Source organism: Rattus norvegicus, chromosome 9, assembly GCF_021556685.1.
Source record: "Rattus norvegicus strain SHRSP/BbbUtx chromosome 9, alternate assembly SHRSP_T2T, whole genome shotgun sequence".
NCBI classification, from domain to species: domain Eukaryota; kingdom Metazoa; phylum Chordata; class Mammalia; order Rodentia; family Muridae; genus Rattus; species Rattus norvegicus.
In genome coordinates this window covers 105,949,972-105,963,787 of record NC_141542.1, presented here as the reverse complement: position 1 = coordinate 105,963,787, position 13,816 = coordinate 105,949,972, and positions in this window count along the sequence as shown.

Sequence of the window (13,816 nt, the reverse complement as noted above, 5' to 3'; positions counted from 1 at the left end):
CATGTTCTTACACAGCAGAATACTTGTCACAGGGACTCTCAGTCTGTCAGTGATCTTCATAAGAAATCTTCTGGCTGCTTCCCATTTCTTCAATGACTAGCGGAGTTTCCCCGAAGTCTTTCATGACAGGCTGCTGTGAGATCATCTGAAAGTGTTGATTTCCCCTGTCTCCTTTCCCTGATTCTCCTCCTATCGTATGCCCACAAACTTGCTTTTTAGTATACCAGTGTTCACCTTTAGCTTGACGGGGTTCGTGCAAAGACACTGCGCAGCCTCTCAGATGGGCTCCAACAACCTTCTGCCTGTGTCCTTGCTGCCTCTAGAGCTCTGGGAAGAGCCTGTACCCCTAAAAAAAACTCAAGCCAAAACCGGACTATTGTTCCTATCATAAAACATAGCTTTCTGTGTCAGTCTTCTGTTTCATCCAGCGTCTAGAACAATGAAATACATTGACAAGTGTGGGTCCCTCCTGAAGTAACTCTCATAGGCAGCTCCTGGGGGGGGGGGTAGTACACACCTGTACGTCTTGGGCCCCCCAACAGCCACTGCTCAGCCTAGTAAGCAAACACCCTGACTTTTTTCCTCCCTTTGTTAGAAAGTGGAATCTGGCTACGCAAAACTTTTCCCTGGCCAGACAGATGGCCATACAGGTTAGGAAGAGACAATGGACCCAGAGTCACCTGCATAGTTTGTCAAGCCCTAGTGCAAGATGGAAACTAGACCCTGTGTTCAACAAGCACGTTCTCCTCTGCAGCCTCCCTCTCTCAAAACCACTGTGACTGGGCAAGTAAGATGGCTCTGTGGATAAAAGTGCTGTGGCCAAGGTTGACAACGTGAGGTTCCCCCCACCTCCCAGGACCCACATGGTAGGAGAAAAGTGGCTTTTCCAAGTTGTTCTTTGACTTCTGTATACATACCTTGCTATGCATGTGTATATACAGATGCACATAAACATACACAAATAAACCCGATGCCTGCACTTGCTCAGGATAGGGGTGGTACTGAGACAGGGAGGGGAAAGGATAGCATCAGAGGAACCTCAGCCTTCAAGTACAAGCCCCTGGATCCTGGCAGGAGAGAGAGAGAGAGAGAGAGAGAGAGAGAGAGAGAGAGAGAGAGAGAGAGAGAGAGGGAGAGAATCAAGGGATTCACATGACAACTTTGAAACGTTAAGCCCCAAGTGTGGTGTCTGGGTCTGCGTCAGTCACGCATCTGTGAGGACAACTCAGATAAGACCAACCCAAGACTGCTCCAAAGAAAAGTGTAAACACTCACTGGGTCTCTTGCGTGAGGATCTGCAGGCCTTATCTCCTATCAGCACCAGGCCCACAAAGAGTGGGTCTGAGTGTGGCTAACCTTCTCTTTAGAAGAGAGCATGGGGGCAGCTGTGGGTGAGGAAAGCTGAGATCAAATCTTGCTTCAGCAGATCACAGCATCTCGCTCTACATTCCTGCTGCCCTGTGATGTCCAAGCACAACCATCAGTAGCCCTCACAGCTGACAGGGAAGAAAGTGGCCATTCTGTGAGATTTTGGGAAAGAATCGCGTATTTAATGCAAGTCCCATTAAATCAAGAACAAAAAGACAAAATTGAAGGATGGGAGGGGTGTTTTTTACCAGGAAACCAAGTCTGTGGCAAAGTGTTCCACTGGATGCTGAGAAGTCAGCCCAAGCTGCCGGGAAGCTGAGAAAGGTCAAGGCCCATGAACTACATAGTTTCTGGGCCCCCTGGAAGGGCGGTATGTGGAGAAGTGTCTCCTCAGGCAGAGCTACAGGAAGAATATGCAGCCTGCCTCATGACTTTGTGGAGTTTGAGAACCTCTCATGGCAGTTTGACAAAGAGCAGCAGACTCTCCCATTTCGGTCATTTCACAGAGCGACCCTTTGAGGATGCGACTGAGAAGCTGCTGCGTTATGTAGCAGTAACTGGAGCAGGGGAGGCTAGGCCCAAACAACTCAGGACACTCCCTGGAGGCTTAGCTCTGGCCTCGGTATCCTGTGGGTTGACGACTCTCACAAGGACTCCATGCTGGGGAGTCCTGACCCATGATGTACTTCTGAACACACTGACTCTGTGGAAAGATAAAACTTCTGAAGTGAAACAAAAGGTTGGTGTTATTGAAATAATAATCTCTCTCTCTCTCTCTCTCTCTCTCTCTCTCTCTCTCTCAGCTGGTCCTTTGTCTTCATTTAGAAAAAAAAAGTCTGTGTGTCAGATATGATTATTTTGCTGCTGTGGGAAACTGGCCCTTGGCAGGGAGTTGCTCATTTGCTGGGCTTGGCAAATGCCAACGTTGGACAGACTTCGAAGGGAAAAACGTCAGTGCAGCAACTGGTAGGTAGACTCAGCTTTGGAGCCTACCATAAAGGGATGGATGAGAAGCCAGTCAGGGGCCAGAGACTGTCCTCGAGCAGAGGCATCTGCTCTAGATAGAAGAGCGTGGAGAGATGAGGAGAGTCCTAGAGCAAGAAGAGAGGATTCACAGCTAGGCCTCCCACCCTCTGGGCCAGCCTTAGGTTCTCCCAGCCTCAACATCTGTCCACAGGGAAGTCAGGTGAAGAGAATCTAAATCAGCAAGCGTCAGCAAGGGTTAGCCAGTAATCCTGACTCTCCACACCAACTCACCTGATTCAGCTGTCTCCTGCACTTTGACCAGCACACCTGGTCTCTCTGGGCACCTACATGTGTCCAGGACAGTCAGGTGTCAGGTACCCATGGAACCCATGTGGTACACGTGTAAGTTGTTCTTCAGTTGCATGGAAAGGTGATTAAAATTCTATCCCTGACCTTCCAGGAACTGCCCATCTAATGCAGAAGGGACACAGAAAGGATATTACGTTAGACACAATTAAATCGCAATGCGTGTCACTTCACAACCTTCCAGGCTCCAACACATCTAACAGGCTGTGGACATGATGTCTGGCTCCCAAGATCACGCCACATCAATGGAAGACCCCACAGTCACAAGCTTGCCAAGTGCTAGTCCCCAAGAACAAAGGTGGTCGTTGAGTTCTCTGTGTTGGATAACATTGATGATTGGCAGTCACTCTCTAAACCCTAAATGTGAAGGACTCTGAGCTCACCACATTGACCTCACAGCTTATCAGCAGAGCCTCTGTCCCTTGAGACTAACCTGGGGTATGAGAACACACCATGGAGTTTGTCTGGCCTCTGGGCATGGACCATCCAAGATCATTAGCAAAACTAATTTGGACCTGATTAGTCCACATAAACTATCCACCACGGAAGAGCCGGCTGTGTTTGGACTGATTAATAATTGTTACTGAAGCTGGCTGTAATTAGTTATATAATTCCAAGCAGGATGACTCTAATTCCACTGGGCTGACATCACAAGCCTGAAGCATTAGCAGGGGTCGCTTTCCAAAAGCTGGTAGGTATGACTACACACCCATGGGCTCTTACCCTTGTGTTTGAACTAAGTCCAGGGCCACAGGCTTGCTATCAACTCGACATTGTTTTAACAAGGCCTTTATGGAACCAACGCCACGAGCGTTCTTTTCTTGGCAAACCCTGTACCTACTCCAGAACTCCACGGCACCCGCTTCTGGGTGGCGTGTTTTCTGCTGGCTGCCTTTCCCACCTACCCCAGTGAGGCATGCTGGCAGCAGCTGTCTCTGCTGCTCATTATGCCCAGGGCATTGCTTTCCCTCTCAAGTCTTTATTCTCACGAAGCTTCAGTGTTGGAGTGCTTCTGCAGCTGCTGTCGATCTGAGGGGGAAGCATGCGACCCTGCCCCTCGAAAATTCATCTCCCGTGATGGGGCAGAGTCAAGAAGCTCTGCGGCTGTCTGCCATGTACAAGCCACTTCTTGTTAATTCCTCCCAGATCATACCAGAAGACAAACATCTCCTGCTCTACTTCCGAGAAAGGCCTTGGAGTAGGGCAATGAGAATGACCCCCACAGGCTCATGTGTTTGAATATGTAGTGCCCAGATGACGGAACTGTTTGGGAAGGATTAGGAGGTGTGGCCTTGACAGAGGAGGTGTGTCACTGGAACAGGTCTTGTTTTAAGACCTCACACCATTCCCAGTCTCTCTCTGGGCCTCATGCTTGTGGACCAAGATGTAAGCTCTCAGCCACCTGCTCCAGAGCCATGCCTGCTGCCTGCTTCATGCTCTCCACCATGATGGCCATGGAGTCTAGCCCTCTGAAACTGTGAGCCCAGCCGCCTTGGTTGTGAGTCTTATCACAGCAATAGAAGAGTAACTAAGGTGTTGATCATGAGAGATAGTGATCAAAATATATTATATCCATGTATGAAGACACCACATTGAATCCGACTGTTTCATTCAATTGGCGTATGCCATTTTAAAGAGATGGAGAAGGGGAAGCCCTTCCCACAGTAGAAACCAGTGAATTAAGACTGTCGCTGTGATGATCCCTGGTCTATGAGACCTGATCACCAGAATGCAATATTCATATCTATGTTAGTGTCTCTATATCAAGCCGCCTCCCATGCCATGGTTCTTCATGAAACACTTGCTTCTCAGGATAGCCTCTCACTTAGGAACAGCTCCCTTAGAACTGTTGTTCTAGTTTGAAAATGGAATCTTCTGACAGAGTGATTCTGACTTAGTCATCCATTAGTACATTTCCCCATTTCTCTCACAACATGGGCAGGGGATAGTACCAATCTATGTGGAATGACTTGGTTCTTTTAAGGATTCAGGTAAAAGTGGCCCAAGCAAACGAGAGAATGGCATTGGTAGTTAGCTGTCACCAAGCCTAGTCTTGCAATTAAAGTAGGCGGTGACAGCCCTTGGGCTCCCTCCCCTCCACATCTCCCATTTCCCCCATTGAGTAATTTTCCAAAAATGGGAGGGAGATTCTGCAGCTGGGTTACAAAATACTCCCAGTGTCATGTGTCACTACAGAAACAAAGGTTCCCGTAGGTAGGACATGAACTCTGACCCTGGAGAGTGTCAAAAGGCAGCATGTGGGTCAAAAGGCATGACTGCAAATATTGTTACAAAATGCCGTCCCCCACAGTACCACAAAAGGTACCACGATATACATTATTTTCAGAAATGAACAGCACAACTTTATCATTCCTCTGTGTTTCAGAGGACTGATACACAGTCCTCTGAATTTTTTTTTCATGAAGGAGTGTTAATTAGAAGAGAGATCTGTTGAGTGAGAGAGCTAAAAAACACAACTGTTGATGCCGATAACTAGGTCTTCAAGGTAAACTGGCTCAATGCTTTTATGCTCTGCCTCATAGCAATGATGCGGACTCCCCGGTAGAGGCAGGGACAGCAGGAGACCCTCATTTCCCCAGCTTCCCCATTAACCAGGGCGGCTTCAGTGCCTCAGCTTTTATTTGCACTTAATTCCATCCAAAGAAAACATTATTTCTCTAAACAGCTGTAGTGCTTTGAATGAGAAATGACCCCCACAGGCTCATGCATTTGAACATTATTTGGTCCCCAGTTGGTGGTGATGTGTGGGGAGGTTGTGGGAAGGTACAGCCTTGCTAGAGGAAGTATGTCACTGGGGGCGGGCTTTCGTAGTTCATCACCTCTCCACACTTCCTGTTTGTTCTTTCTGTGATCTGCCGGTGAATGGAAACATGAAATCTCTCAGCTTCCTGCTGCCAAGGTTTCCCTGGCAAACTCTCTGTCTGGAACCGTCAGGATAAAGAAAGCCGCTTCCTTTGAACTCCAGTTGCTTCTGGTTGTGCTATTTTATCACAGCAACAGAAATGTAACGCACAGCGCTGCACCATCTCCGCTAAGCTACTACAATCTACCTTTGTGACAGAGGAGGAACCGGAGGCTCTCCCCAGGGAACTTCCTAAAGCTCTGACCCTGACCTGGAGCCTATACCTTTGCTTGGGAACCTCGTCAGTCATCACGCGGACACTACGGATTTCTAAGTTATGCACAGCCTCTGCCATATTTCCAGGAGGCTAGACGTTCTGATTATGCACAATTCATAAAGTTATATCATAACACGACAGAATCGTGCGTTGCAAACATGGTGCTTTTCTCCCAGGAAGGAATAAGCAGTGGGAATATGATATCTTTAGAACTCTCTAGAAAGCAGGATATAAAACAAGTAAGGGAATAGATGTAGCACAGCCCCAGAGGTATTGGTTTCTCACAGGCCTATCAATCATTTCTGCTCGATTTGCCCATGACGTCAAAGCCTGGGTATGTGAGCGGCATCTCCCAGCAGCCACGAGGACTTCAGGACAGGATGGGTAAACCCCAGGTTTCTCTCTCCTGTTCAGTTGCAGGATTGTCAGCCCAGGTACTGTATCTCTGAAGCAAGTCAAGGGGCATCCAGGACAGGCTTGTGGGCCGGGCAGTCCAGATCTACCATCTGGTGTTCATTAGCAAGCGACGTTTTAAGCTTCTAGTCACACAGGGAAAGAGAACTCTGAGCACTGGAAATGTGGAGGTATTCAAATGTCAGCAAGGAGGCCCACCTCTAGGGACCAGGTTTTCTTGAAAGAAATGTTATTACAGCAACAGATCTGTTTTTCTGCTGATTTCACCCCATTTCCACATTGCTGTCATCTAAGTTCACATTCAAAAGTGACGCAAGGCATGTGGCAATGTTTTTCCATGGGCGGGGCACCTTACTAATCACAAAACTATGTCTCCCTTCTCCTTACTCAGCCTGCGAGGTCAATGGAAGGACCATTCAGCAAACCAGACTGGCCCAAAGACATGGTCAAAGTCACACAGCTGAGACGTGACCGAGTGCCCTGTCCTGAGTCCCTCCTTTCACGGTCCCTGAGTGCCCAAATGCTTCCAGTACAAACTGAATCACGTCTCACCCCAGATCCACATGCTGTGGCCCTTACCTCCGATTTGCTTGTGTCCATATACATCTCAGTTCCCCTGGAAATCCCCGTAACCCACACAAGCCCCATGCCCAAGGTGAATGAGTATCAGGAAGAGGTCAGACATTATACTTCAGGGTATATGTAGAACACATCATTAGAGGGGAATTTATGGTGTGTCTTGTGTCTGTTCCCCATAAAAACAATACATTAAGCTCATCATCCCTGGTACTTAATGCCTTGGACTGAGACCTCATTTGAGAAAATAAATCTTACTAATGCGATTAAAATCACCAAAGTAGGGTGGACGCTAATCCAGTGTGACTGGCACTTTTGCAAGAAAATAGGATGTGAAAATAGGAACTGATTTCTATAATCAATTTTAATTTCAGTTGCCGAAGGCAGCTTCTGCTGCGGTGTTGAATGTGATGCGCATTGTGACTGGAGGGAAATCGAGTCCAGTTTGAAGCTCTGTGCATTGCGGGAAGAGACAGCACCTGAACCTTAACTGGGCCAAGGATGGGTCCAAAATCATCAGAGTCTCTTCACTGCATGTAGAGACTCAAAGAGAAGGTGGCCGGTTGCATAAAAGTTGGGAGCCATGCTGGGGCACAAGATCAGTCCTTTAAGTTGTTTTCTAGGGGGCTATTCCAAGGCTCAGCTAGTCGAGGTCACTGTGCCCTTCAACGGCCCCTTGTTCCAATTAGGAGTTCATGCATTTCTGGGCATTTTAAAAGCTTCCCAGATGAGCCACAGAGATCCTGTCCTGGAGATGTTGCAGGCGCAGCGTTTTCATGGGCTTTTACATCATCGGACCCTTCTTCCAACATTTTAAAGAAAGCCCTCGGGGAGGATAGGATGGATGCCTGTTGGCTAATTAAACTCAGTAACAAGCCATTTGCCCTCCCCTCTCTTGGGGCTTCAGAAGCTCCAGCTACCCCATGGAGGGCCTCCTTGATGCAGCACGTGTCAGAAAAGAAAATGTAAGCCCATGGAACTTCCTTCTTTATCAGTTCTTAGGCCCCTTGGTGAAGGGAAGCCACGCTCCCACACACGTTCAAGAAAACCAATTGGAATGTGGTCACAGACCCGATCCCAAGCAACCGCGCCTAACTCAGGGTCTCAAGTCTCCCTCAGGTCCCTCTCCATTGTTCGATGTCAGCTTCAGACATCTCTGGTCTAGAGCAGTGGCTCTCAACCTTCCTAATGCTGCGACCCTGGAATACAGTTCCTCGTGCTGTGCTGACTCCCAGTCATAAAACTATTTTGCTGCAGCTTCATAACTGTAATTTTGCTACTGTTAGGAATCGTAATGCAGGGCTGGAGAGATGGCTCAGCCGTTAAAGGCTAGGCTCACAACCAAATATATAAGGAATCGTAATGCAAATCTCTGTGTTTTCCAATGGCCTCGGGGGACCCTTGTGAAAGGGTCGTTCAACCCCCACAGGGGTGGAGACTCACAGATGGAGAACCGCTGATCTAAAACTTCCAAATCCTGTGAAATGCCTACCGGAGGTATATATACATTTAGGTGCCCGGGGTGGGAGGTACTGTCTTGCAAAGCGCTACACACAGGGATTCTAACTCTAAAGAACTCGTCTCAACACCACACACGGGTACAGACGAGAATGGCAGGCAGATGGATGAACGGAATCCCCGGCCCAGGAACTGAGAACTGCGGTTCACGCCCAGGATGGAGACTCACTCTGCTTCTTAAATTCAGAGAAATTTATCATCACAAATCCCAGCTGTCGGGAGCCAGGGCAGAATGATATTAATGGGATTAATGAAACCTATCTTGTGTAATATTTTTCTTGGACCGACCCAAAAAATAAAAATACATGTTAAGTTTTTGTTTGTGCCGCCTGGATGCGTGCCAGTGCCAACTCCAGTGGCCTGTTCCTGGGTCTATTCCAGCTCATCCAGCTGTGGTCTGAGGGAAGCCACCTCCCCCACCCCTGGATGACAAGTACTTCTCTGTGGAGTTTTCACGTACAATCCCTTAGTGTTCTTGGGGTTTTTTTCCCCTTACCATTTATTAGACCCTAGTTGACAAAAATGTCACGCTTAGGGACAGTGATCTCAGAAGTGTTTTCATTTTTCATGCGGTGCTCACGACACCACTCGGCGATTTTTCAAACAAACAACAAACAAACAAAAAAATCACTTTTTTTGTTTGAAAAGGTATCAGTGAACTTGGCCACCTCACAGAATCTCCAAGGGTTAACAAAACAGAATCTGTCTTCCACCGTGAGGTCTTCAGAAGGAAGAAGTAGCCAGCACAGGTGACCCACACAGCAGTCGTTCTTAATAACCGAACAAGGCATGAGGTTTCACCTCCTAAGGCAACATCCCGAGCCTGCTGTAGCTCCTGCTGACAAGGATCAATAACGGTGCCAGCAAGAAAAGCAGGCATAATGGTTTCGGCAGGCATCCTTCCACGCTGTGTCAGGCGAGCGATGAAAGTCCTCCCCGAGATGCTGAGCTACACAAACAAAAAGTAATTTGGGCTTCTGGGTTTTGTTCTCAGTGGGGGCAAAAAAAAATTCATTCAAAGCAATATTTAATATTCAACTCTCCTAAAAGCTGCATGCCAGACCTTGGGGGTGCAGGTTAGGATGGGGCTAGCCAGGCTGAGTTGGTCTGGAGGTTCCCCATTGTCCCCATGGCTCACACGACACAGGAAAGACACGCGCTGTGGCAGCGTGGGTTTTGTTGCAGTGACTGGTACTACTTAGACGTCTGTCTATACTTGGACCCACGGCCAACCTTGCTAGCCCATTCTCTGCAGGTAATTAGAGAGGAGCCGCTCTTCCCCGAGGCTGTCGCTTGTGAGTCTTGGCACAATTTATGGTGTTTGGTTTTCATTAAAAGAACCCGCAGATAGTTCTTTCAAGAACCCAGCCTGCCCTCGGGATAGATGTGGTAAGTCTTGGCCACATTAATGGGAGTTTCGTGAAAGTTTGCGAATTGATCAGCTGGGCCTGAGTGAAGTCTTTTTGTTACCGTGAAGGGCATGTGAATCATTCATTCATTCATTCATTCATTCATTCATTCCTTAATTCTTCAACAGTGCCTTATTCCTACTGTGTTCTGAGTACTGAACAAGGACCAAACACACAGATTTGGAAGGTATCCTCCATTGTGTTCTGGTGCCTCCTTACCTTCAACAGCTCTTGGGTGAAAAGGACACGCATGCCCTGATTCTGCAGGCTGTTCTCCCGGCAAGCCCATCACAGGCAGAAAGGATCCCTGACTTGCCAGGTGTCCCACTGCAGCTGCCAGGGCGCACTGCAGTGTAGTGTTTATCCATCCCCTTGGTTACAGAGCTGACTGAGAACTGCATTGGCTAACGCTTCTCATGGCCCGCTGACCGAGGATGGGACCACCCCATCACCTGCACTTAGCACAGGACAAAGACCAGCATTCTCAATGTTAAGGATGGTTTCCGTGGAGTGAGCTTCACGCCGTTGTAAAGGTGACCACCCACTCAATCCAACCATCCTAAATTAGGGGGCATTAGCAGGGCAGAGGCTGGAGAACTCTGAGTGGGGCTGAGTTCAGGGTGATATCTTGGGTACCAGGTGTAGAGATAGTCACGGCTTCTAAGCCCCATGTCCTCCTGTCCTTTCTCAAGCCTCCCCTGGGATCTCAGAACAGGCTACAAAGCATCCAGATGGCCTGGGGGCTTGGGGACAGCCATGTCAGACAACCACCTGGATTGAGCATGTGGCCTGGCTTCTGAAGCTGGTCCTGAGGGAATTCCAAGCCTTCCATGCAGCCCTCGGGGCCCTGTAAGGCATGCTGGTCCATCTCTTTACCATTGGCTGGTCCAGCAAAGCTGAGGGAACTGACCTTAGGGAATGTTGCCTGATCCTTGCTTACTCTGCCCTGGCAGAGGTACAGGGTTCCTGGAGTTGAGTCACTGGAACTGGAGCCAGCAACTTATTTATTTTCTCTACAGTTGCCCACGTTTAGAAACCTCTAATGTATGCATATAACTGCAGGGTGAGATTTTAGAAGCTCAACCCACGAGGCTATTAAAATAGAATAAAATATCACCTTTGAAATGCCAGAATAAAGAAGAAATCCATTACACGGTGCCTGGAGAGATGGCTCGGTGTTTAAGAGCATTAACTAATCTTCCAGAGGACCCAGGTTCTATCCCCAGCACCCACATAGTAATTCATAATCATCTACAGTCCTAGTTCTAGGAAATAAGACATCATACTCTAGCTTCTGGGGGAACCATGCACAGACATACAAGCAGGCAGAACATTCATACACGAGATAGAAATAGAATAAAGTAAATCCATTCGGCAGATCCTTATGAACAAAGAGACCATACAGAAAGAATTCTTTCAGATGACTTAGAAGATTGTACTGCAGTCGGTTGTATTTTGCAGAGCTTGCAGTGATGAAGCAGATTTGTTCAAAACCATCATTCTGTGGGCAAAGAGAGGCAAGCATGGAGCTCTGGGCTGCATGCAAATCAAAGGCCCATCTCAACTGTCCTTGGGCCACGGCAGAACATTGGGGGGGAAGGGCAAGATCTTGGGAGCCAGGGAAGAGCTGGAGAGCTGGAGCCAGTAGTTGCGTGGCCACCATGGAACTGTGATACTTTCTCATGCATCCTTGCAGTCAGACACTGGAACAAAGCTTATCCTCTAGGGAGAATCACAGCTCAGAGCGTATGAGTTATTTGAGCAAGGCAAGAGCTTTTGACCTAGGTAAACCTGACTTCCAAGTTAGAGAGGTGTCACTGTGTGCACTGGGAGAGAAGTCACAGCTCTCTGAAGGCTGTGAGCTTGGAAGTCCAACCCAGAGACGTCTGGGATGGAAGTCTGGTTCCGTGAGCTGGCAGGACCAGCAGAGACCTCTCCATTGGTGGTCTCTGGTCTGCCATGAGGCCAGGGATACTCCAAGAAACAGTTTCCAGAGTGAAGTGAAGACCACTTCAATCACAGCCTAAAGTTAAGATGGCCCCTTACCTTCTCTTCTTCTGTGACTTAAACAATTTCTTGGAACTGAATTGTAAACCGAATGGGTCTAGTCCATCTGTGTCTGTTTTCTAATAGGTGGACATGTTGTCAAAACAAACAGTCATTTTCTGCACTCCCTGGATTGCTCGTGTTTAATGAGCTCGTGGGGACTGCCAGGCATTGCACTGGGCCCCAGTTATGATAGTGCAGAAGGCACATCCTACGGAACCCTTTCCGGGGGATCCCTTAGCCAAGTCTTCACAGTTTTAAATGTTTTCTAGATCAAGTAACCAAAAGGGCCAAAGTGCAGGTCAGCACAGAAATGGTCATCTTTAATGTAGAGAGACATGTTGAGATCTGCGCTGGGGACTGTTAGGGTTTAAATCTTGGCCCGTGCCCAGACAAAGCATACCAAGCCAACATGGTTCCACGTGGAGAGGTTTAATGAGAGAAGAAGAGGAGAGGAAAGGAAAGGCCGGCCATGGGCACATGGTGGGGAAGATGAGGATGGGGAGAGATGGGACAGGGACAAAGAGGGCACAAGAGCAGAGAAGAGTAAGGGCAAGAGGGAGAGGAGAGGGCAAGCAGCCCCCTTTATAGTCAGGCACAGCTGGCTGTTGCCAGGCAACTGTGGGGCAGAGCATACCTGGCTGTTCCCAGGTAGCTGTGGGGGTGGAGCTTAGACAGAATACAAACAGGGACAGGCTTAACCTCCTCCACAGAGCAGCTTGCCAGCTCTGTGCAGCCTGTTTAGCCTTCCCTGAACTCCACTGAAACAACAGATAACCTCAGACATTGCAGAATTGAGAACCAAGCTGCAGCCATGCCCTTTGGGTTCTCCATCTTTAACTGGGCCTGGCTTTAAAAGCACAAGATTTGTCTAGCCATAAAATGATTCCATTGCTTCATTTCCTATCAAGAAGAACAACAGAGTGTCAGTTCCACAAACTCAGGGGAATCCCACGAGACTCATTAAACCAAACCAACTCACTAGAAAGAAAAGCCCAGTGAGGGGTGACTCTACCCCACCAAAGTCTGTGTGTTTGCTCTGTCTCAGAGCTGGGCTTTCTTCTTCCCTGAATGATAATCAGAGCAGCCAAGGCTCTATTTTCAGATAACATCCCTGGCTTGCAATCGTATTTGGCCTCAGAATGACTTCTGGCTTTAAAGAAATCTGCAAAACAAGTGTGCGATTCATCAGGTATATCTGCTCGAGGACCGAGGCTCAAACTCGCAGCTTGTTAGAGGGAAGAAAGAGCACGTCTGCACAAGTTTGCTATGGTTTCCCAGCAGTCTGTTGCTCTGGACAGCTGTGCTGTCACCAAGGGCCACTGGTTTCCTGCCTCGACCACTTGTCCTGATGGAGGCAGTCTAGGGGAGAGGCTTCAGAACCAGATGGTCTTGGGTTTAAATTGAGGGCTAACAATCAACTGAGTTCACGGGCTATTTGCTTGATGTTCCTAAAGCTGCCAAAACCCCAAAGTGAAAGCCAAAAGTGCCCGGAGCTCCAGCATGGCCTACCAAGAGCAAAGGAGCTATTTGACTCCTTCTTTTCTCTTGGTGTGCCCAACTCCACCTTAAACGACAATTCACAGAATAATGCTTCTCTTCTGTCCACATAGAGAAACAACAACAACACACACACCACCTACCCACCCACCCCACACACACATATACACACACCATACACACACACATACCATACACACACATCATACACACACACATACCACCTACCCACCTACCCCCCACACACATCATACACACACACCATACACACACATCATATACACATCATACACACACACACACACACCACCTACCCACCCCACACACACACCATACACACACATCATACACACACCATACACACACATCATACACACACCATACACACACATCATACACACACATCATACACACACCATACACACACACCATACACACACATCATACACACACCATACACACACACATCATACACACACACCATACACATACACCATACACACATACACACAC